The sequence below is a fragment of the Poecilia reticulata genome, linkage group LG19 (assembly GCF_000633615.1).
Source record: "Poecilia reticulata strain Guanapo linkage group LG19, Guppy_female_1.0+MT, whole genome shotgun sequence".
In the NCBI taxonomy this organism is placed as follows: Eukaryota; Metazoa; Chordata; class Actinopteri; order Cyprinodontiformes; family Poeciliidae; genus Poecilia; species Poecilia reticulata.
This window is the reverse complement of record NC_024349.1, coordinates 17,400,126-17,425,707: the sequence shown is the minus strand read 5'-3', so window position 1 is coordinate 17,425,707 and position 25,582 is coordinate 17,400,126. Positions and strand designations below refer to the sequence as shown.

Genomic DNA, 25,582 nt, shown 5'->3' with positions numbered 1-25,582 from the left:
CTGACTGAAACCTAGGTGCAGGCAAAAATGCCTATGTGGTTAAACAGGCTGCAGACACACATGGTTAGTCGTAAAAGTGGTAAAATATTAAGTACTTGTACTCTTCAACAGCTTCTCATCTTGATTTTGTTGAATTTTGTTWAGGCTGAAAAATTAAGCTGTTTAATTAATTAGGCCTAATTGATCAATTATTTCCAAACTAAGTCCAGAAATGGTGTTTTCTTGTAAATATACACATGCATACATAAAAAGGTAAATAAACTCAACTTTAATAGTTCTCCAGTAAATCAGAACTATTACAATGATTAATTTTGCCAATTTGCACAGACATGCATATAAGCTTAACTGCAGACCAGCTGGGAAGTTGCAGTTCAGTCTCTTGCGCTTCGGTGTGTGGCGAAGGGAAGCCGGAGTCAAACTTGCAGTTTTCCAACCGCCAGATACCTGCTGTTGCTGCTGACCCGCGGCCAATCCATGCACAGTGACATTTTTTTTAAAAAAAGCTTATTTCTGTTGTCTGTTTGATGATTATGTGTCCATTACGCAGTTGGACGTTGCGCGACAATGAAAACAAATTTTGAGTATTGATCTTTAGCTTTGTTGCGACCTACTCAATTATAGGAACGACTGCTAATTTGACAGCTGTCCAGCATTCAATCAGTGACACTTCACAAGAAGGATAAGCCACAAAAAGTCAATGCTGCATAGTTCTTTGTCCAAATATTTTCATGAAGAGTTGAGGAAGACGCACGAGCAACATGGATCACTGTGGTTTGGACAGGATTATGAAGCAATCAGTTAAGAACTCAATATTATTGGAATTAATAGAGACACATAATAAAACTAAAACTAAATGTAAAGTAAATACTATAAATAAAGCAATTAAAACTCACTTTATAGTCAGATTTGGTATAGCTCTTAATGTTTCTGCACTGAAACCTAAACTTACTTTACAAATTTACAATTATTTTGTAAAAAGTTGCTAAGAAGAGCGCCACATATACACAAACTGGACGTGAGAATTTCAAAGAATACTGTTTGCGATTTAAGACCCTCATAAATATCAAATTAACCTAAACAATTTATATCCGCCCTGTGATTTTGTTTCATATAATGCAGAGGAAATGAGAGTTTAATGATGAAATTTGACCATAAATCTGTTTTATAATCCAGACCCCTGGCATCGCAATGTGTCTCTCAGTCTGTATGGATACCAGGACTTGGATGAGGTCCAAAAAAGCTCAGTTGGGATGCTGATTTTATCCAATTAAAGTCTGCAAAATTGCAAACACGCCACGAGGGCTGTTCAGTACAACGCACAGCAAAAGAGAGTCTTCAAACATTAGTCCATGAAAAGCACATAAGCAGGAAGGTACACAAAACAGAAGGAAGTCATGTTTTTTAAATATACGTCAGAACAAAAATATCAATCCCTWAAACATCACAAGAAAAAAAGTATACTATTAAAAATATTACTTGCATTTTACCTCACCCTTTCATTTTCAAGTGTCAACATGCAACCATTGGGTCTCTGGTTGTATGTCGAGTTGAGTATAGTTTTACACATATCGTCTACCTTAAACCTCTCCACAACTTTGACCCCGACCTGGTTTCTGTTTTCGYTATGCTTCATGATGCTGTTTGGTCAAGAACTCCTAGATTTATACAGAGATTAAATTCCACACAGTTTTTATTATTATTATTATTATTATTATTATTATTATTATTATTATTATTATTATTTATTTATTTATTTATTAGATTATTTCTGAAGGCAGCTGGTGCCATTGGATTTTATCCAACGGTATCAGAGTGGGGTCAAGAACAAATGTGCACCACACTTTGAAAATAAAATTGAAATCACAAGTATCCCTTTCACTTTACAATCATGTACTGCTTTGTTTTGCTCTATTACACAAAGATCCAATAAAACACATTCAATTTTGTGGTTGTTGTATGAAAAAATTTGAAAATATCACTTTTCAAAAACCCTCGCAATTTTGCGTAAATTGGTAATTTCTCACACATCGAAGCTTAAATTCTAAAAACAGCAAAAATCAGATCAATCGTGGACACTCAAATCCGAATGAAAACGAACACATCTGACTCCCTTTGCTACCATCCGTCAGCGAGGACAACATTGTGTAGGCTGATGGATGTGGCTGCATTTGCTTAACAAAAGACAAGGACAATGGAATATTCATGCTTGTGCGTCTCTAAATTAACATGCATAATTTACCCCACACAGTGCAGTTCGCACACACTCCCGTGGCTAAACTTCCTGACTGCGCGTCGCTGTTACCCCTCCCCTTACCCTCGGATTCGGAGTCAAAAACTTCCACCTGTCACAAAAGGTAGCGGGCCACCATTTGTGAGACTGAAACCGCAGCGCAGATTAATCGTTAACAGAAGATTCAGAGGGTGAAACTGGCATCTTTGTGATTGTTTATTCCTTGAACCCACACATCACACCCYTTTTTGTCATCCCTGCATGCTCYCTCTTAGTCCTTTCTTGTTTCCCTTCTCCTTCAAGACCACCCCAMCCCTCCTTCTGTGATATTGTCTACAGTACTGAAAGGACTTTCTACCGCCGCTGTGCTTTGTGTAAATGGAAAGCCAAAGGAGCCTTGAACTGCGTAGKTAAACGCTGAGCAGTTAATGTGCTCGGCATTCGCAGTTCTGTGGTTTCAGTGAGGTCTCCCATGGTCACTTTGTGCGAATCGGGAAAAGCCCGACCAAGCCTGACATTTTCCTCCAACACGGCTCAGTTCTGTATCAAATGTTGTCACTGAGTTACGCAGACCAAAGGCAAGCAAGGTTTGATACAACAAACATACAGCCTTAGCTACAATGGGATAGTTTAGATCAATGMATATTCATGTCTCACAATGGTCCAGTCAAATCCAGACCTAAATCCAACTCACAGCCTGTTGAAAGACTTCAGAAGTCCTAACTCCCATGGCGGAGAAAATCACAGCAATACAGAAACTGTTTTATTTCTGCTTCTTTAACTGAGAAGAATAAAATCTATTACCATCTATTTTAATGAAATCATCTTTCTATAATTACTATTTATATATTTCTTATACACATATTTATTGACACCCCTGACATAGCTGCGTAATTTTGTTTTTTTATTACAGTAGCATGTCCTCACTGTAAGAAGATTCAGTGCAGTACAGATTGATGTAAGAAGAGGGAAGGCTAGTGAAAATCGAGTGTAAGAACTATGACTTGGCCCACATTCTGGGCTTTAATGAGTTGTGAACAGTATGCAGATCCAGGATATTGGAAAAAAACARCATCATTATCCTTTTTGGACAAGAGCAAAACGTGCGGAGAGAAACAGCTCTGCAATGCCGCTACTTTGTCCTTGCTGTGATTCTGTCATTGACGTGCACATCCTCAGCGCCTTGTGTCCACAGACACAGAAACCCGAGGAGTCGCATCGTACCTGCTGGCAGGTTAATTGGCTCCTAWGTGCCATGCCTTCCAGCCTTTGGCATTGTTTATCGTGAGAGACGGAGGAAGCAGGTGTTCTGGACTGAAGCTACGAGTTATGGGAGCATTTGGCAGAGCAGAAAGGGAACGCCACCTCTCTGCCCTGGTCTCGCCATTCACAAGCATACTGTTCGAGTCAGAGGTGCCAAATATCCAGCCTGCTGTGGGGATCGCGGGATGACACAGTGAGAGGAGGTGGACAGTGCCAGACGGAGGGAACGTATGGCATCAATGGAGAAAAAGGATATAAATGGGGAGAACACCAAAAATGTATAGATATATTTATATGTATATGTATATATATCTACATTATATTATATTTCCTTGCTACTACAAACAGAAAAAGACACAAAGTTCACCAGAGGAGTTGTTGTCAAGTATCAAGTGACAACAGCACTTTAATATAATAAYAACACACATAATCAAATCACTGGCTGAATAAGGCTGTTCACTGAATCCCATTGGGATTAAATGCATTAAATAAATGAGTGCACAGAAGGAGATGAGGGCATTCACAAAATTAAAAACAAAAGACTTTCACTCCTCAGAATAGGGTTTGTCTCCCTTCGGCTATCAGAGTAAGTTACCGTCTGACTTTCGCTGGCTCTTATTTGAGGTTTAGGCCTAGATTGGCCTAAACCTCAAATAAACCTAAATTTATTAAAATAAATATTAAGTGAAAACATACAGAACGTTCGTCAGCAGTTACAAGAAATGCTAAASTGTTTTAATGCCAAAAAAGATTTCACATTGATTACAATTACATAACAAATTTTGAAAATGTTATATAATATATAGAAACATTTAGTGTTTATGGATTGAAGTTTGGTATTTTTGSCCCTTTAATATAGTAATGTTACTAATGTTATTTATGTACTTATTTAGGTTTTGATTTCAAATCTACTCTAATGCCTTTTACTAAAGTCTTATCAAAGCAAACAAACCATAGCCAGATAAATAAATAACATGGAAGGAGGATAGGGAGCTAAAGCAATATTTGGTATTTCTGTGCTCWGGAGTTTTACTAAACCTAAAAATAACAATACAGAGCAAAAACATCAGATTTTTTTCCAGCTGCATGAGAATTTTCATTTTTTTCAAAACTTCACCTGAGTTGCTCATCTCTGTTGCTTAATTAGTGAACCTCAACGTGGTCCAGGCTTTGCACTTTAACACAACGTCTAATAGGTTCTTGCATCAGGGTCATCACTCACAACACATGAAACAGACTTGAACGAGAGCAGCTAATTMGAGTGAGAGCATCGCCRTCATTAGACAAACAAAGGTGCTTAAAATTGCTAAGTCGCTGCCATTTTAAAGTAACACATTCTAATCCGAATCAGGAATCTATTGCTGATGTCCAGATGCTAATGAAATAAGAGGTCATTAAAGCGCAACCAGAATCAACCAATAGAATAATATTTTATTAGCATTTGGAAATCACAGACATGCTGGTTTTATAACAGTGACAGTAAAGTTTTGTGTTCAATAAACAGTTTTGAGCATCATGCCTATAATCAGACATGTAGGTCGATTAAAATGTTCTCACTCGTCTAAGTTGCCGTCAGCCATTACAGCGTTCTAGATAACAGAGCTTCATAGCAGTTGGCTGCCTTTCAAGGCTCTGTGGTATAAAACAGTGGATGAAATTCTYTGATCGCTCTCTGACCTCAGAGAAATGGTAAACAAAGGCCTGAACCTGACGCACTTAACATGCTGAAGGGGAGTTAACATGATATGCACACTCAAACAGTAGATGCAAAAAGAATGCACAGGCATTGTTGAGCACTGACGAGGATATATTAGACTGTTTCTGACATTAATATAAATTGGGCACACTTATAAGGGTAATTGCACGTAAATTGAACATTACGTCTTCATTCTGCTAAATTATCCGTCTCTTTTCTGTTCTGACGGAKTCTCTCTCTTCCTGCTCATCAATCGTTCATCCCAGATTCTCAGGAAACTGATCCRTACGTGAGAACAAGTCAGGCATTTTGATGCYCATGTTGCATCCATAGTTGATTGAGCAAAACCAATGTGATTTTTGGATTCATCRCATCAAAATGACCCTAAAACAGTTGAAAAAAMCCCAGACATCTTTTTCTGGCTGTTGACCAGTGTTAATTAGTATCTTCTATGGTTCATTCTTGTAGTTTAGGGGTTATAGACGGAGCTTTCGGTTTAAGCAGTTGTAGACGGAGGAACGAGTAGCTTTTAGCTTGGCTCTCGTGAGAGTTCCTGCCCGATTCTCCGAAATGAGATCAGTCTGACTGCTTGTCTACTCCCGAGTAAGATACTGACTCCAATGCCAACACAACCGCACTTGAAAACACGAACTCTCATTTAAAGACARAAATGTAGCATGCGCTAAAACACATACAAAACAGCCTGGGCCCCAGCTGCCACAATGCACACCCACACACACTCGCAGGGGAACACACAGTAAAAAGTGCTTATGCAGCCTGTCAGCGCAGCAGAAAAACACCACCTCTAACAAATGCCGTGCTGTGCTGTGCCATGCTGCTCCCATGATTCATCACCGGGGGAATCAGCTGTGCATGCAGGCGGCCATAAACTTCCATGTGTGTGTGTGCGTGCGTGTGCGCGTTTGTGAGAGAGAGAGGCAGCTGCCATTTGGGAGATTGATGGCAGGGGCAGGAGGGAGACAATGAGTTGTGTTGCTGTATTTATTTTTTTCCCCCGCAACTCTGAGTTTTCTGTCTTTTCAATCTCTCTTTCCCCTCCTTCACCGAAGCTCCCCTAATCTTTCTTTWTTTTTTGCGGATGCTGAAGTTAAACGTCAACTCCTCCAGCCCGTTTTCTCCACCATCATGCTGTCTTCCTTTCCCGTCGTTCTCCCTGACATTCATCCATCTTGCCTTTCACCAGCCAAGTTCATCACATCCCCCCTACCTTTCTCTCTCCCTCTTTCTCTCTCTATTTGCTGGAGGGAAGAACGTCTATCTTGACTTTGAATGAGAACTTTACCCACAAAAGACATTAATCTCCTTATTATTGGATTCTCTTGCTCTGAAAAACGAGATAAAGCTGAGCTAAGCTGCAGCCCAAGAAGCACAGAAAAAAAAATATTTTTGATAAAAATGTATTTTATTTGCCAACAATTAAAAAAAAGTGAATCATGGCCGCAAACACAATCGCAAACACAACTGGAGGAAAAAAAAAACATCAGTGTTCTTACACTTTGTTGAYGGGGATGAGCTAAAGTTGGATGACTCACAAGAACTTGTGTGTTTCCCTGTGAAATAAAGACTGTAATTTGGTCTCAGTCGGCGAAAAGAGCATTAAGGAAGACAAGCGCGATGCTTTCTCTCGCTGCACACTCGGCTYGCCAGCAGGCAGGAGTGAAAGATGGCTGTTGCGCGCAGATGAGATGCACAATATGATGAAGAGAAAAATGTGGCTGAGTGGTGGAGACGGTTAGCCCAGAAGTCATACAGAGATCATCTGCTCTAATAACTGTTTTTACTACTTTGTGAACCAAGTGATTAAGTGAAACAGAAATGATAATGAGCCCGCTGAGAATGCGAAASTGACTCCGCCGTTCCAACTTCGTCTCCAGACATTTTTCTTTGTTGCTTGTGCATCTTGAGTTGACAATGAATGATACGGGCTCCGTCTRACGACAGCCAAGGGCAGGAGAGAAACAAACCTGACGGCAGGGAGGTGAACAAACTGCACTTCAGCAATTTTCAGGGTAAAACAGKTTTGTTTTTTACCCTAAGGGAAGCAAAGGGAACAACGCCWGCTGAGTTGTGGAGGAAGCTGACAAAACTGAGGGAAATACCAACAGTAAGCACCTAAAAAAAACGGCCTTCATTCAGCTTATGAAACCTTTTCAAATGTCGCTTTACAATCTCAAACTCGCATGCTAATAGAGTTAACATGGATAATCACAGATTCTCTACTGGATTTATGTCTGGACTTTGACCAGGTCATGCTAGCACATAAATATCTACATCTGGATGTAGATATGCAAAGATGATCCCCTTTTTGACCTCCCTTTGGTCATTCGTGCGACACAAATCCAGGTGGGCCATATCCCTCACACATGCAGGCTTTGAAAAAAATCCATCGCTGTGGTATGAAAGCAAGATGTAGGGTGAAGCTCCACAGGTTCAGCATACAGTATCAAACATAAAATAAATGTCAGGACACTCCTACCATGTGCTTCTGCCTTAAACCCCCCCAGGCAGCTGGCTGCACAGACCATCTGTAATTGCTATATTAGAAACTTGAGCCACAAAGCCAGTTTACGCTTACACAAGTCAGCTGATGCAAGGCTGGGAGTCTCTCATTGGACCCACTTGGTCTCTTTCACAAATCACACGGCGAGTGCAAAAACATTTTTAAATTCAGCCTTGATGCATTTTATGAAAGAAGCTGATGTTTCATCAAGAGGATGTTGTGTTCAAGGACTAGGGGGAACAAAACTTGCCTGTTYTATATAAAGGACAGATTTGTGGCAAACATGAATAATAATTGTCCTGTCCAACAGATTGTCACTCCTGGGCTGTGGATCTCTGCAGCTCCTCCAGAGGTACCATGGACCTCTGGGGCCACCCCTCTGATAAAACCTCTCCTTGTGATGCGTTATGCTACAAAAAAATACTTTACACATTCGCTAGCATCCGACGAAAAAGACATTAAACCATAGGAACAGTACAATGGAATGGATAGTCTGCCCTTTTTCTCTCAGAAGTAGATGGAAATATGCCAGCATATACAAACTATCACTAAAGAACCAGCATTTATTCTGCCAGTTGTTTAGCAACAATATTACGTCTACAGTAGTCTGTACAGTAGAAGGGGGGGGGAAAGCTTCCCTTCTTGTTTTGCCTATGACTCACACAACCCGGTGCAGTATCTGTGATGCAGGTGTAGCTAATAAAAGATACCATTCAGCACACTCTCCACCAACAGTGCCTGGGCTGCATGTTCAACGCCACAACTAGAGTCTCTACGCTGCTCTTAATGTCGATAAGTAAACAAGATAATGGAGGTTTATCGGTTACATGACACCGAGACGGGGGGGGGGGGGGTGCAGTATAAGGAAGAAGCAGCGAAATTGGTTACAATGACATTAAGAAGAGAAAGATGAATAAATGTGAATTTTCATGACAGCATTGGGAAATATTTCAGTCTTTCTCATCTTCTACCTTGAAGGCCACATTCTGCCTGCATGCAGATATTGATAAACTGTTTAGTAGTTTGTCAAGACAATAGTTGCCCAAATAAGATTTAACAGACATCCTCCATTTTCTTTCTTTTTTTTCCTGCACGAAAACACATTGAAAATGGAAATACTCTAAAAAAATCCTGCACTCTCACACATAAGGGCGATAATCAGTCACCAGATAGCTTACACATATTTCGGGTCTGATGGAGATGGTCAGGATTCTCAGAGGGAACCCAYATGTAACACGGAGAACATTGACGCTCCACAGAAACTAGGTGGCATTTAGACTGGGATCCTTCCAGCTGTTAGGCAACAATTGAAAGGTCAACATCGACTGCAATACATGGGAAAAACTACTGTTGCATGTTTGATTTATTGAAAAACATCAATTAGTATAAAAGTTGACCTTTTGTAACAGGTTCCCATTGTGCAATTTCTTCTGCGTTGAAAGAATCCTCTGTGCAAGAAAATCTTTGGTTGTGAGTTTTGCCTCTTTCTAGACTTTAGCTTCTTTCTTCTCATCATYCGCCCCTGATTCTTTGAGTTCAAATTCTACATTAAGCTTTCCAGTCATTGTTGGCATGATAGCTCACTCACCTATTTGTGAGTTCTAGCTTCTGTTAAGTGCTACATCACACAGCGTAAAAATGAAATATGAATGCGTGTGCCTGGTTATTTGCCCAGCATGTCTCTGTGTTGTCCTGTGACGGACTGACAACCWGTCCATGGGCCTGAATTTACAGAGGAAGCTCAAGGCTAACAAAGAGCACATGTGATAATTGGCAAGTAAAATTAAGYGCGTGTAAAGATACAGATTAAAAACAAGCAGTGAAACAGCCATGAAAAAAGAACGAGCATGCTTATTGAGAGTCGAGGCATTTCGTCGAAACACCCCTCTGCTACMTCTGAATTACACAACGGGTTCAATTCCAGCCTCCATTATTTGAGGATATTAAGACCGTCGCCAGCTTGAGACAGAAAATAAAACAAGGGTTTAATTGGCTCTCAGAGCTGATATGACGATCTTAGATTGATGATTAATTAATGAAGCCTGGTGCTGCTGGTTCACGCTGGATGAAACAACACGATGTGTGAGAGGGAAGAGAGCAGAAGCTCGGATCAGACAGACTACGAGATAACGCAAAAGACGGCAGATTGGGGTTGGGGGGRGTGGGGGATGGGAGTGTAGTGGCGTCTTTCAGCTGGAGCGTAAAGGCGCCTGCTCACTCAGGTGATGTTAAACTTACCAATCAAGCATGCGTGTCGAGCTTCAAGCTGCACATGTGCCCCTTGTCAAGACGTCAGAGCATTATTTTAATGGAAGTCACAGTCCTTGGCAAAGGACAAAGCTGCTCGGCCTCCAAAGCTGTTCCCTCTGTAACACTGAAACGTGAGCGTATGTGRCTGTCCCCTGTGAGGACACGGGCAAAAAAAAARAAAAGACTTCCGTGGTAACAAGTGAATGCTCTTACATCTAACTCCTCTGAGTTGATGACCTTCAAACAGCCGTTTGGACAAGTGTGAGAAAATTAGGACTCTCCGATAGGACAAAAAGTGTGAAACACAAAGGTGTGAAACGGAATCGGATTCGGAAAGTCATGTGAATGTAAAACGAAGCAGACTACAGTTAAAACTTGTGTTGTGGATGATCGTCTTCTTGAGAAAGCTGCATTTTACATGAGGAAGGGCTCTTTTTGTCTGCGTGTGTAATGTGCGAGTATGCAAGTGTGTGTTCAGGGAATAAAGAGACACTGAGGGGGAGGAGTAAGAGCACTGAAAATGTACTCGAGTTGCTCCACAGCTCAAAGTGGACAGCTGGATTCTGCATAACGACTGAACAATACGAATACTTTAAAATATAGATACAGTTAAGCCCAAACTTATTTAAGCAACCATCCATCCATTTTCTTTACACCCTTCTCCCTTGGTGGGGTCAGGAGGGGTGCTGGTGCCTAACTCCAGCTACCGTTCCGGGCGAGAGGCGGAGTTCACCTTGGACAGGTCGCCAGTCTGTCGCAGGGCAACACAGAGACACGCAGGACAAACAACCATGCACACACACACTCACATCTAGGGACAATTTRGAGAGGCCAATTAACCTGACAGTCATGTTTTTGGACTGTGGGAGGAAACCGGAGTACCCGGAGAAAWCCCACACATGCACAGGAAGAACATGCAAGCTCCATGCAGAAAGACCGGGGCCGGGAMTCGAACCCAGAACCTTCTTGCTGCAAGGCAACAGCTCTACCAACTGCGCCACTGTTGGTAGAGCAGAGGCGGTCTGTGCAGCCATTAACGGCATTGCGGCATGTGGATGGATGAATGCCATCACTTCTGTCTTTGTCTTATTTCTTCATTCCTGTTGCTGATCATTAAGCTGTGCCCCCCAGTTACTGGTGCTATTTGCTCCTTCTATGGAGACCGGGTACACATCTGTAAGCTCGCTGATGATGGACTTAAGTATATATGAAACGAACGCAGAAGAATTAACMGGATCTTTCCGGCATCTGTACAGAAAAATGATATCAGAGGCACCACAAACTAAACAATRMACTGCTGAAGGAMAAACTCGTTTCCRACAGAGACGGTGTTGTTGATCCAGAAATTGACCAAGAATAATTGTACAAGAAGACAGAACTATCAAAATAACCCAAAACAGTAAAGCAAGGGAAATAATAGAACACACACTTTAGGAGGCGGATCGGAACATTCTTATATTCTTTCCCTATTTGTTTTTTCAGATTCACTGCCAGCTAATCGTTTCATCTCCAGCACTGGCACCACTGGCTGATTTCATGATGCCGGAGAAAATAATAAAACCGGCATGAGGTCATGGAAGAGCCAACACCAATTTTATCCTGAGGGCATTAATTCAGCCATGTGTAAGATACTGGATATGATGTGAATGTCACATTGGCACAGAGCTCATACTCTGAGAGATGCTCACAGACAGAGGCGAAAAGCACATATAAACATGTGTGAGGCTGAAAAAGCAGCGGAAAGCTATAGCTCAGACAGCTGGGAGGTTTATTGTTGTACAGCCTTTGTTAGCAACAGCAGAACCAAAATGTTTTGTGATTTCAGGACCGAGATCAAAATGTTAGAGGAGTTATGAYGAGACCGTCGGATAGCAAAAAAGCAGATGCGAGCAAACGGCATGTTCTAAATTTAAACGTGCTCACGATGCATGCAGATTTATACCAACTTTGCGCCACAAGATTACCARTGATCTCTCATGGCTTTTGTCCTGATTAGTTTTAGTTTGATTACCCCCTGTGCATCAGTAGATGCCACTTGGAATATAAAAATGCTTGWCAGAAATATGTGTCAACATTTTGTTAAACTTTATTCCTTCCCATACATGACGACTAATGCTGACTTTGGATTAGATARCAGAAAATATGTTTTCCTATCAATGTTAAATTAGATATTTTTGAGGGCAGAGTTTTAAGAGTAAAAGGAAGAACTACAGCAAGCAATTAAAATCGKGGTCTGGGAAACAGCAACATCTAAGAAAGATAAAAGAAACAGCTCCAGCAAATCTCCCCAGAGATGACGGACAGCAAACAKGTATAGCAGACTGAGGCCTGAGTCTGAGGAGAGAGGTYCACATGCTGCGTTGGACCGTTCTTTCTATTTAGCAGAAAATGAAGAAGAGCCGACGCTGACAGCCAATTACCAGACACAAGCGCCACAGCAGTCTTGTTAGGCTGGTGCGGCCCAGATGTTCCAGGTCATGCAACGTTGCACGCGTCATGCATGTAGAACCAGAGTTAACTCAAAGTCACCCTCGCAAAAAGAACGGCGACCGGCTTGTTTGTCGAGGACAGAGCTCGTTCCTAGATKGCTTTTGCTACCGTTTGATGGGACTTCTGGTTTCGAGGTGGAAAAGGGAGGTTTTTGCAGCCGGATAAACCGAAACCGAAAAACAAAAGAGGCTGATGTAAAGATCTAGCTTTGCAAGTCGAAAAAGCAGCGGCTTACAGAGCACAGACAGATCCTGAGTGATCTCTTTCTGTCTCGAGTGTCACTCTGCCTGAAGCTCGCAGTTTTTTTCAGCCGCTTTATTTATTGGAAATCCATGCGCYAGGCCTGGCCCGGCKGCAAACACATGGATTAYCCCCCAGATGTAATTATTCTTCGTATCCCGAGTCAGTTCAGTGACAGGTTGTTAGCAAGGTCAGATTGCAAACAGAAGACGGCATCTTTGTTCTGGTAGATGACGTCAAAACGCCTGAATCATCGGACTGCACATTTACAGATACTAGGTCCTCCTACACCCCAAAAAACAAAGACTATTTTATTGTTTTATGTTGATGGATGTACAGTGCATTTATTAGCCTTTTTTTTTTTATTCCATTCACTTTTTAATGTCTTAATCACAATTCTTAATGTAGTACGTATACATTTAGGCATAAAGGATAATGAGAATCCTTCCATCTGCTCAAATATATTATTGATAAGCAGATTTGAAATCCATATTACATGAAACAATATAGCCAATTGCGTCTACTGTACTGCATCTAAGCAGTTCTGTGGAAATAGCATATTGAAATTGAAAGCAAAATCCTGATGGTGATTGCAATTTGATGTGCTGCACAGCATATTTTGCACATGTCCTGGTTCTACAACTATCAACCAACTGTCCCTGAGCTATACATCTCTGCAGCTTCTCCAAAGTACCAAGGGCCTGCACATTGAAATATGTTTTTGTAACATGGAAAAATATTTGAAAAGTCAAGCTGTATGAATACGCTTGTCGAGTACTGTTGTTGTAATATGATGAAAATGTAATTTTAACCAAAGAAATATGGATATCAGAAATCATGTTCTGTGCTGGAAGTGATTCACTGGTGCAACTTTATTTGTGGTATCTCAAAGATACAGAAAAAAAAATCTATGAAAGCATTTATTACCCTCTGCACATTTTATAGTTAGGAATTTAAAACAAAAATTAATTTGAAGCTGCAGGAACAACAAATAAATATATTTTGGATATGTCAACAAGACATTTCCTCACCAAACCCAGGTAGGCCATTTTCAGAGTGTGGGAGCAGATATTTTTAGGTGCACCACAGGGAGTTTAAGCAGTCCTGTAACGACCGGCAAGCAAATGGGTAACCTGGTTTTCCTGTGACACAAAAAGAATCGTGAATCCCCAGCGAGTCCAAAGACTCCGGGTTCGACAAGGACTTTCTTCCTCTTTTTTTTTTTTTTTTAATCTTACACACAGCTGCCGTCTCTTTCCATTCCTTACGCACTTCATTCCCATTCTCCATCACTAACGTATTGGACACGCGGTGCACATAAGGGTAAACTGGCCGGCACCGTTTTCAGAGCAGGTGTAGAGAGTTGCGTCGCCGTTACATCACATCTCTTTTTCCAGTTTCCCCAGCAACCAGGTGTCCTCCGACAGCAACCACCACCCTATTATGTCATCCTGCTGTTGTCACGCAGTGCTCAAGGTTTCATCGCAAACAAACCGTCGTGCTTCAGTTCTGCTCTTGCAGAAAGACTTCGGCGCTGTCAGTGGGGTTGCTACTGAACAATGGAAGACAGCCGGGACGGTGCAGTGGGAGGTGTGAGTTTGTTCCCTTTGGGAGCAGCAAAGAGGAGTTTGGAAAGCCTTTTTTTTTTCTTTTTCTCTTCTGCTAAGTGACTCATCTAAAATCCAAAGTCTTGGTTCAGAGTAGGACACGAATACGGTTGGGCCGCCCATCAAATTTCTCATTTTCCTTTTGGTTTTAATTAGAGGAGGGAGACGTACAACAATTGCCGCCCTTGGCCCACAAAACCATTACCAACGATGAGATAAAGATGAGCGATCGAGCAGAGATTTGTTTTTTATGGAATAATCAGCTCTTGTTACTACTTTTGTTCAAGCACCTATGCATTTTTGAGTGTGACAAGCAGCTGGATGAGCAAAACATAGTTAATTATTTAATTAGCAAAATAATATATGTATCAAAAAGAAGAAAATAAGCTACACAGCCAAACATGCTAAGCATATTCAATCAGAGTAGCTGCCTGCCACAATAATAAATGGTTAAAAAAAAAAAAAGAAAAGAAAAGAAATGCAGTTTAGTGTATTGGGCAAGTTGTAAAAAACTCCCAAAAAAATACTTTTTTTTTTTTTATAACTTTTATATCATAATGAGAAATACAAGACAATTTTAACCTCTATATATGTTCAGCTTAGTGGGAGCAGCCTGTGTTTCAGAATATTATTTTTGGATAAATTCCACTGTTTGTAACCTCCTTTAGTCCTCGCCAATATTTCACAAGATTGGAGCGTTCAGAATCATCCGTTCGTATACTTTATGCATCATACAAGCCCAGTTGAAGGACATAAAGTAATCAAATTGTACGAAGCACAGCTTATCAACATTTTTGCAAGAATTATAAGATCAATGATTCAAAACATGCTCCCTTGAGGCACTTGTATGAGCTAAGTTGTAGATACACAGGTAAATTATTGAATTCAGAAACAACCCATCTGCCTTTCCTGTCAAGCTCTTTTGGATGTGCCTGAAATCGTGTTAGGCAACAAGATGTTTAAATTCATAATGTATTTCCAGCTCTATTCCAATCAGGAAAATATTTTGCGTGGATGTTTTGAGCATTTTTGCAGACAACTTCATCAGTATTCAACAAAAGACATGATGTAGATAGCCAAATGATTTTTGTGTCTGGTGAGTCATTTCTGTGTTGATTCATGTTTGATTCAGATCACTATCCCGCTCAAAAGACTGAATGATGTCCCGTTTTCAGTTTTCAGATTTATTTATTTTTTTATTCTAATAATGCTGGCATTTCAAAGACTTTGTCATGCCATATACTACAACATGGTTTTTCCTGTGCTTTAGGAAGACGAATTGGCCCCCCTTGCATCATAGTTCTCGCACTTAATGGAGTACATACCTTCCTGGAGAGTTTAATGCAAAAAAAAACTAAAAAACTGTGTGATCTTCAAACAGTTCCAATTATGGTCCCGGCAGAGTCTAACAACCTCGTGTTTTGATCCGCGCTGAAAGAAAAGGAGAAGCTTTTTCTAGGTATGCCCCTTAAACAAGCAGTCGGTCAGGTAGAAATCTTCTAATGGCTGTTATGCAGACTTTGTGACCCCGAGACGCCACTCTGAGCTGAACTTCTCTAACAGTGAGCTTTTTACATATTTTATCCTCCCACTCACTGTAAATGGTGCAACAATAAATACGGGTTCTTGTCGCATCATATTTAAACCCCCAGGGAAACAGAAAGTCACGGATAGCTAATAAATAGCGACAACAGTTGCCGTTGACGACGTCCATCTCATTTACCAACATAAATATGGGAGTATTCATAAAATGTAAAAAAAAAAAATAATAATAATAATAATCTTTTTTTTTTCCCCTTCAAGACTAAAAGCCAGTTTGATCTTCCATTGCTCTCTTCATGGATCAAACGTCTAAATGTGGTTATGAAGAGAACAACTCATCAGCTTTCATTGTCCAAAAAGTTTTTTTTTCTGCAGGAAATGTTTTTGCTCTCTCTGAATTAACATGAAAATAGTTTGACCTCCAACGCCATGCCTCTTTTAGATAGCGAGCGCCTTACATAAACATAATTAAAACAAGACCCAACTTCCTAATCAATCAATTCCCTATATCATGACGTTAATCTGAGTGGCAACCCGTCACGGCTGTTCTCTGTCTCTGACTCATTTAGCCTTGATGGATAGAGGTTGGAAACCTGCACACAAAAACACATGCATACCTGATCGCCTGCGCATGCACAACAAACCCTTTGGCCTTGCTGTTTCTACCCATTAGAAGCTAAAACAAAAAAAGCTATATGCAGTTTATTCAGTTATGCCAAGAAATATTCATACCCCTGGCAGATTTAACTTTACATTTATTTCTATTCAACCAAGAAGTTTTTTTTTTGTCTAAAATGAAGTCAGATATTAATAATTAAAAGATAAAGTCATCCAAGAATGAATCTTAAAACGGAAATGTGTCATTTAGAAAACAAAACCTATAGCGGCGTCTGGTGCTGCAGTCCTTTGACTTATTCAGGAGCCAAATGGAAACACAACTTGTACAGCCCCTGTCAAAGGACAGGGGCAGAGAAGTGCGTCACGCCCGTCTTTTTTTTCTCCCTCTCTGTCTCCTCTTTGCTTCACCTCTCCAACCCTTGAAAGCCATCCATGAATATTCCATCAGCCGGCAGGGCCTCTGCCCACCCTCTTCATTTAATGATTCAGTCTGTATGTGTCTTACATAAACGTCCGTGTTTATGCATAGCACCGTTGATCGTGGCGCGTCACTTGACAAAAACCAGAGGCAGGAAACGTAGAAGTGAGTAAGGAAGCGTTGCAAAACGCACAGGAGGAGAGTGAACGAGGGTTTTGCATAAATTATCAATCTGTGAATTATGTCAGCACAGTCTCCAGGCAGGACACGCTGTATGTATGTGTGTGTGCGTGTGTGTGTGTGTGCATGTGTGCGTGTGTGTCTAATGTGTGCTGCCCACCGATAATGATACTGCAAAGCAAGATAAATGACCTCTTGTTCCTGTGGTGGCTACCGACTCTCAGGTAGAAACTACAGCAGTGGAGACAACACAGTCTGGTTTTTATGCATAGTCTGCCCTAAAAAAAATCTGATTAATGAGAAAATATTATGCTTGGTTGGAAAGGATAATAAAAAAAACAACCTGAATCAGTGCAGTAAATTTAATTTCCTGAGTTAAAATAATTAGTTCCTTCATAGGAGCATACTTAATTTATTTTAACCATATAAAAATCACATGAACAAAAACAGGATTTTTTTTTTTTTTTTTGCATTTTCACTTCTTGTATTCCATTTTGTTTTAAGACAATTGTGCAAAGAATGAGTTAACTATTTACAGCCATAGCACCTGAGACATTTAGCACAACTAAACGTCAGGGGGTCACTAAATTAGGACTGGGTCCATCATCATCTGGTGTGACCCCACTTTGAAAGCAGGCTCTTTGATGGTGTGGAGCTTACATGTATGTGGAAACACAACGCCAAAAAGGAAAGAAATCAGCAATGACCTTACAGAAGCAATCTATGCTACACCTCAGTATGCAAAAGACATAAGGAGAAGGGTCTGTGTCGAGTGTGTCCAAAGTGTTTATTTATTCAGCTCAAAATCCATATAAAAATTATCCTGATGCACAGGGAAATTATAAAAATTTCTACAAAACAAGCTAACCTCATGTGAACAATAAYTTCACGCATTCATCTTAACGAGAGCTAGCAATAGCAACAGCTTTATCGAATGTGTACAAACACATTCAAAAGAGCGTGCACTGCTCCGTTGAGTAACGTTATCTCTCAGGAGGGAGCGACCGCTAATCAAATCCTTGGAAATGATTGCGTTCCAACAACAATTTCAAATCATCGTCAAATCCAAACCTGGTTCATTCACGCTGACCCCTTTTCACTGTGACGCTGCTGCTGCTGCTGAGAACAATGAAACATCTGAACGTGATTTTGTATCCGTCACGAGGACCAAATATGTGTTCACAATTTTTGCCGTTCTTTTTCAATTTAACTCTTTTTTTTTTTTTTTTTTGGTACAGCACATCTTTTACAAAGTAGCTGCAAAGCTTAAAAGTCCAAGGTCTCGAGGCATAGAGAAAGCACAGATTATTGTTGCAGTTTTTCCAAAGAACATGACAGGGATGATTGCATTCGGCTTCTTTCTTTTCTCAGCTTAAACAGCTTCAATCTAAAGCTTGTTAAATATTTTTCTTAAACTGTCGTGCCAGAAATGCCTTGTTGAATTCCTTGGTACAAGACGATGAACAAAACTGTTTTGCCTCTTTGTTGAAGTGTCTCATGAAACAGTTTTATTCTCAGATTTACAGGTGTGACAGGCAGTCAAGTTCAGAGAAAGAAAACATCAAACCTATAAGAAAAACTTTACCCCTGCTGACACACCAAATGCACATCTTGAAGTTGCTGTCACAGTTTCATATCTTGTCATTCATACAGAGATTCAAAAAAAAAAAACGTGCTATGTCTGAAAGTGAACAAAACTAACAGAACTTTCAAGTCCTGTCGTATTTCTAACATATGTGTGAGGTTCAGCACTAATGTTGGCTTGTATAATATAAATCATATGCATAACTAAAGTCCCGCACCTCAAGTCCGATACCAAAACAGTCAGAGAGGATTTAAAATGAAAAATAGCACCGCTAAAAAAATTACTCRGTGAAAAGAAAACTGCCAGTGTGAAAGCTAGTTATTTTTAATTAACAGTATATATTTAGAATTCTAAGTATTTTTTAATCAATTTTTGTTTTACTATCAATACAGTTTTCTGTACATTTATTTCAGAGTAATTGTTAATATTTTCAGCTGCAGTTATATTTTTCTATGCCAATATTATTTTTCGGTTTCATTTTAAGCTGTCATTGTTTAGTAACTTCTCTTCCGTGAAGTTTTCTTATTTGTTTTTTTTTTTTTTTGTTGTTTTTTTTTGGGTGGGATTTCACATTGAATGATCAAGTGGCTGCCAGGGAACAAAATGTCAATGTTTTATTTTTCCTATACCTCTGAGGCATAAATATCTGAGTGGTAAGCTGATTATCAGCTGATTGATAGGAAAGTATTAGAGTAGAGGCTTCAAAAGATGAGAGACTGAGGCAGTGCACTTCAGATCAAGGCACATTCATGTGTTAAAATGGTCCAGTCAAAGTCCATTCCAAAAACCAACTAAGAATCTGAGGCAAGACCTGAAAGTATCCAATCCAAGAAAAATAGGAAACTGACTCTCTGGAAGTGCAAAGTTGTTCGAAACATACATCTGAAGACTTACAACTGTACTCGCATTTACTTTTACAACTGCATACATGTGTACTTATTTGTTCGCAAAATAAGATCTGGATGAAAATATAGGAAATTTCACCCCAGCATAATTCAGTTTAAGGAGCCATGTCACTGGAATAGTAACCGCATCTCTTCAACTTCTGCTTTTTAATTCATTCGGCAACGAAAAACACTTCCTCTGTTCAGTCAAAGGTGCCAACGTTCCCGGTCTGATTGCGTCAGTAACCTCCCCTCTCCGAGCGCACATGAACACGCTCTCTTCAGACCGGAGTCACTCCAAAACAGCTTTCGTCAAGGTCAGCTGGCACAGTTCAGCCCCGCTGAACACGCTCTAATTGTCTCCACAAGTGAACACTGCGAGAGCTTGTTTCTGACTGTGAATCATCTATAATGAAAGAGCTTTTCCTGTCTCGTTTCTATAAAAATAAAAGCGACAAAGAGACTCGACGTAGCACACGCTGCTGATGTGCACTGTGTCCTTGGACAATTCAGTCCTGCTCATAACAAAATCACACACACGTTCGCTTCAGAGCATCTCTAAAACAAGGAGACGCAAACAAAACGTTAATCGGCACGGTAAAAAGAGTACGTTTTACACCGACTTCAACCTTATGGGGGGTTTGCTGAAATCAAATTTAAAGCTGCGCAAGGTTGAAAATAAACAAGACTAAAGAGGCAGAAAATCAGCAAAACACGCACAGGCCCTATATGGAAACTGAAGAGCGGCACGTCGGTTGAGTGATTGGTGATTAGGAGGTGAAGGTATGATTCACGTCCTTAAATTAGCTCCTTTTGACGAGACCCCTCAGGGCACCGGAAAAGGAGACTGAATGGCTCAACCGAAGTGACGAAACTGCAGATTGACGCTCAGAATGAGGGGTTCTTCATGTGACCCGCTGACCTCGGTTAAAGGCTGCCGCCACATTAAAATATTCAGCTCTTTAAAAAAGTCTGTTGGATTGCAGAGATTCATAGGGGTACAATGAAAATTGTGGGCTAAATTACTCCTCTTTTGTGGTTTCTTCTTATTTACCCCCCGACTCTGCTGGGCCTCTGCAGCAGCACATAGCTGTTTACTCATGATCCAAGCAGCCAGTCCTTTCATGCAATCTCTTAAAGTGGTCTCGATCAATGACGCTCCAGGCTCTCTGAAGGTCTGTGGCTTCTTTTTCACTGCACGTAAACATAACGTGACCTCTTCAGAGCCTCACTTGATTTTTTATTTTTTTTTCTCTTTACTGTGTTTTAGCCTTCATTCGTGGTTCCCATAAAAGCAGAAGAACGTCACTTGGTTGATCCCTGAGGATGGCTGATTTGGATTCAAACAGATCTGAGTTTGTGCATGATTAGCAAACTCTTGTGTTTTCATGTGTAGAAAATGGACTGGCACAGTCAAAACAATCAATACAAATCCACCCCCCATATCAAGAATTGCCAAAGAATCGTGACTAAAGAAGCTGATTTTCTATTAGTTCTCTTCTACTATATTCCGACGTGGTGAAAAGAGTTGGACCGTAACAGAGATGTTAAGTTTTGCAGAGATGGAAATTTTTGTGTTTTACAATATTTCACAGAGGACACAAATAGCAAAATTGTTGCAAATAGCAATGAGAACCTGGAGGGGGAGGGGGGGGTCACTTCATTTCTTAATTTCTTAACTTAAGTTTAGTACAGACATGTCATCAACACAGGCCCCTCAAATTATGACAGATTGATGTTGAAACACGCTTAGACATTCAAACTCAGAATGAACAATATATCGCAATTAATATTGGTATTGGTCACCTCAGTAAAATCTGATATTAATAACTGATGTTTATTTCCATTTTGATCCTGCTTATATGTACGTTTTGGAAGGGGAGAAGTTGAGCATGTGATATTTTTTTGGGCATTTGATAGTGACACACAGCACACGACTGTGGCATGTTTAACTAAATAAGAAAGAGATTTTCAGTGATATACTCATTCACAGTCCAGAAATGGAAGAGATGTGATATTAGTAAATATTGGTCATCGGTCATAGCAGCAATATTGAAAGCGGAAATTAAGTACAAATAAAACTGTTCATTTTGATGTAGTTCAAACAGAATGCAACACCGTCTTTTTCTCATGCACTTCTATTCCGCAGAACAATTTCAATAAAAGGGGGCAACGTCAACTTCTTGAGTCAGCAATAGTTACCTAGAATCAAAAGCACAATGCCCTGTTCGATGTAATTTGGTACACTATTTTCTCTGTTTCCATTGTAAAAGCAGACGACCATATAACCATGCTCGTACTGAACCCACTGTTTTGGACTGGCTTCAGTTGTAGGTCCATAAGACAACGGTATGGTTAAAGCAGAGCTACTGGTGTCGCGCAGCACAGTTCAGTGATTGTACAGGTATGACACAACTTTAGGCATTTGGGTTTAACCCAGTGACTGTCGAACTAATGGTAGAAATGGTTTTCTGAATATTATGCACCTTAAAATAGTGTACCAAACCACACCGTCCCATACCGTACCGCTGAGAGGAAATGAGGCGCAAGTAATCACTCAATGTAACAGTTTTGTGGCTCGTCCAAGACGTCAAGCTGAGAGGTTTAGCTGCGACAGAGAAGGTTTCAGCTTGTGAGTATCATCTCCTCAGGAGGAGAGGATCATGACTCCAACAGTGCAGAGCTTGATCGCCATTGGCAGCAGGAGAATGTGAGTGAGTCTAAAAGGCAAATACATTGGTAAATATATTGTCTGCCTGTGTCTTGCTTAAATATCGCGAGCACACTGAAAGAAAAGGACACGCTTGAGATTCTAAATGAGTGTTTTTAGCAAACTATTGAAACATTTTAGAACGTTATGAAGCATCACATTTGTGCCACTGTTAAAACTTTCAGCCACGGCTGAACACAGCTGTTTTTTCTGCGGCTTTCGAAACGAGCTGCTCAGCACAGGTACAAAAACAAACAGGCTCCTCCATTGTTGGTGAAAAGGGCAAGATGTGATTTCTGTTTTCTCCTCTGAACAGGCAACAAAAACACGAGTTAACCTTTGAATCATATCGTCCTCAGAGGAAAAAAAGGAAGTATAGCTTTGTTACCAATGCTGTCAGATTTCTAATTCAAACCATTGGGCGGATTACGTTGAGATTAATGCCAGTGGGCGGTTGCTTGATTTAAATATGCTTTTTTCAATACCAACTGTAAGTAAGACTGAATACTGACTGAAGAATTTTTGTATTTGAAGCTTTAGGAACGAGTTGCCTTCATGTCCTTCACACCTATTTTCATTAAAAAGTTCAGGTTTCCGTACTTTGATGACAATAAATTACATACTTTCATTGCCAGTAGCAACAGTCTTCTTTGTAGGACAAAAATTTCAGGAGGTTTTTTTAGAGAGGCTGTCATGAGGAACACAGCACCCAGATCAGGGAGAACGCTGAAGAGGATTCCTCATCTGAAAACTGTAAACCTACCAAGACCTGCCTGTCCACCAAAACTAACTACTCAGGGAAAGATAAATTTTTTTTAGAGAAGCAGCCAAGAACTTTATGGTAACTCCGGAGGAGCTGTAGAGACCAACAGCTCTGGTGGGAGAATCTGTTGATAGGACAACTGTTAGCAGAGAAAAATCGTAAGAAGTATCATTTTATGCCACAAGCCGCATAGAAGACGAAGCAAACATGGAAGAAGGTGCACTGCTCCCTTCAGAAGAGACTGGAATTTTATTATTTGCTCATTTATGGAGGAAAACAAACACTGCACATAATCTAGAACGCAGTACCTCCTATGGTAGTGGCAACAATGCTGGACTACCCTGAAAAAGGCAGAGGTCCACTTTTCAACAGAACACGCAGCAAAAGCTGTAAAGCTGCTTAGATCAAACCATATTCATCTGTTAGATTGGCTCTGTCAAAGTCCAGACCTAAATCCAATTGAGAATCCAAATCCAATTTCACCAAATCTCCCAATCAGTAGATAAGCTTCAGCTTTTTTTTTTTTTTTTGCGAATATTTTTAGCCTTTAGATTTTCAAAGATGATAGAAAAATATAAGCAGCTGTCACTAATACAAGAGGTGGTTCTGCAAATGATAAAGCATCATGTATCCACCACTTCACCAGTTATGTGCACCACATATATTAACAGCTGAGTAAATATTGCGAGAAAATGTAAAAACTTTCAAACTTCAACAAAGGCACTGCAAAATCCTCTGCTCCTCACGCCTGAATCTTTGCAAAAAAAAAAAAAAAAAGACCTGAAAATTACGGATCATTTTACAGGACTTCTCAAACGCTCACAGGCAGGCTGATATCTCTCTGTATATGTTTTTGCCTAATAGAATAAGTTGAATTGTGCGAGCATTTCCGTGTGGTTTGTCGTAACTTGTCTTGTCCGTGGACATCAAAATCCTGGTGAAATAATTAAAAAAGAAAAAAAAAAAAGGAAGCAATTATGTTCTGGTGTTTCGCGCTGCTTGCGGTGTTTTGTGATGGAACCAGGGCTCTTTGCGGACCGCTCACCCATTAGCACCGAGCTGAAGTTGAAGGTTGCCCGCCAGCCTGCGGCCAGGACATCGCTCAGACTGGTGCTGATGTTGCAAACAGCGGCTTCCAGATCGACCCTCTTCCCTGCCTTCCCCCCCATCCGCGATGCTCACTGCAAACACATCGCTACAGTAGTAATACTACATGAACAGATCTGTGGGAAGCACCCCTCGTCTGGCCTTCTCCACCCTCCCACCCCCCAACACCCTCAACACTCTGTTCACTAAAACGTCGCCATCCAACACGCAGGAAACGAACCACATCGCATTGTTTGGGTAGAAAACATATAACTTACGCGCTCCAGCTGATCGATCCGTGGATGGCATCCCGTTTTCTTTTCTTTTTTTCTCCCACCCCCGTCGGTGGAGGCTTAGCTCCTCCTAAAGCAAAAACGCGTCCTCGCTTATTGTTATTCTCTTATTTATTTTGGATGTGGCGGTGAGTCCAGGTGGAAGCCCGCTCTGCTCCTCTTGTGGCGCGGCTCAGCACGCCTCCTGGAGATGCTGCCGAGCAGGACTGAGGAGCTCCACTAATGTGGGATGATGATGATGATGATGATGATGATGATGATGATGATGATAATGTCGCGGGAATAGGAGCGTTAGTTTCCTCCTAACGAGAACATGCACCGCCTGAGTCACGGCGTATTTTCCAGGCAGAGTCCAATCTGTCAGCAGCACGCTGGAGTGGAAGGTGATTTATCAAACATTTAAGTCCGGCTGGAATTTAAATTTGAACATTCTTCATCCTCCACGGGGTTGAAAAGAAAAGAGAAAAAAAAAAGATAGCGTGGAGGAAAAAAAAAGAAGCATGAATCTATTTATAGCCCACGCTTTTCCAACAGCTTACATTTAAAGACACATGCCTCTTCCAAATGCTACATCCTCCATACATCAGCTTTGTTTGTTTTCGCACCTTCTGTTTGCAGGACTGTGAGGGAAAAAAACGTGGCTGGAGCTGTTGGCACCGGATCCACAGCGAAGCGCCGGGATCTGCAGGCGTCTTTTACAGCCATGGGGATAATGTGGGTCAATGCCCCATTTATGTGAAGCACAGACTGTTGTCTTACTTCTTCCCCTCATATACTGGGGGTTTCATTTTCAATAAAGGTTTTTCTTTAAAAAAAAAAAAAAGTTAATCTGTTAATAGCACAGCTAGTAGTTATACGTTCTTCTAATCTAACCTTTGTGGCGGTCGAAGAACAAACTGAGTGAAAGCCAAGATTTGTTCAAGTAAGAAGGAAGCATGGATGTGAAAATTATCAACAAAGAGAACATGGGTAAAGACAAGAATTTAAGGAACAAACCCAAAATACCCTGGAATTCAGAACTAATGTACCAGGAACGAACAGATTAGAATGGCCCAGTCAAAGTCTGAACCTTAATCAACTGAAAATCTATGGCAAAACTTGGCAAAAAGATTGAAAAAAAAAAAAAAACAATTCAGAAGGAAAACATCTGATTTGCATGAACCTGTAGTTCAGCTTCTGACTGGAGCACAAATTATTTAACCTAGG

The 25,582-nt window shown here is 40.6% G+C and overlaps 1 protein-coding gene across 1 annotated transcript in view; it reads right to left on the bottom strand.

Annotated features, from left to right (window-relative positions):
- Positions 1-24,579, bottom strand: part of tbkbp1 (TBK1 binding protein 1) — a 57,270-nt gene extending 32,691 nt beyond the window's left edge. The window contains exon 1 of the mRNA XM_008437412.2: positions 24,362-24,579. The gene's annotated coding sequence lies outside the window, so the exon portion shown is untranslated. The remainder of the gene's footprint in view (positions 1-24,361) is intronic.
- Between the last annotated feature and the right edge of the window lie 1,003 nt (positions 24,580-25,582).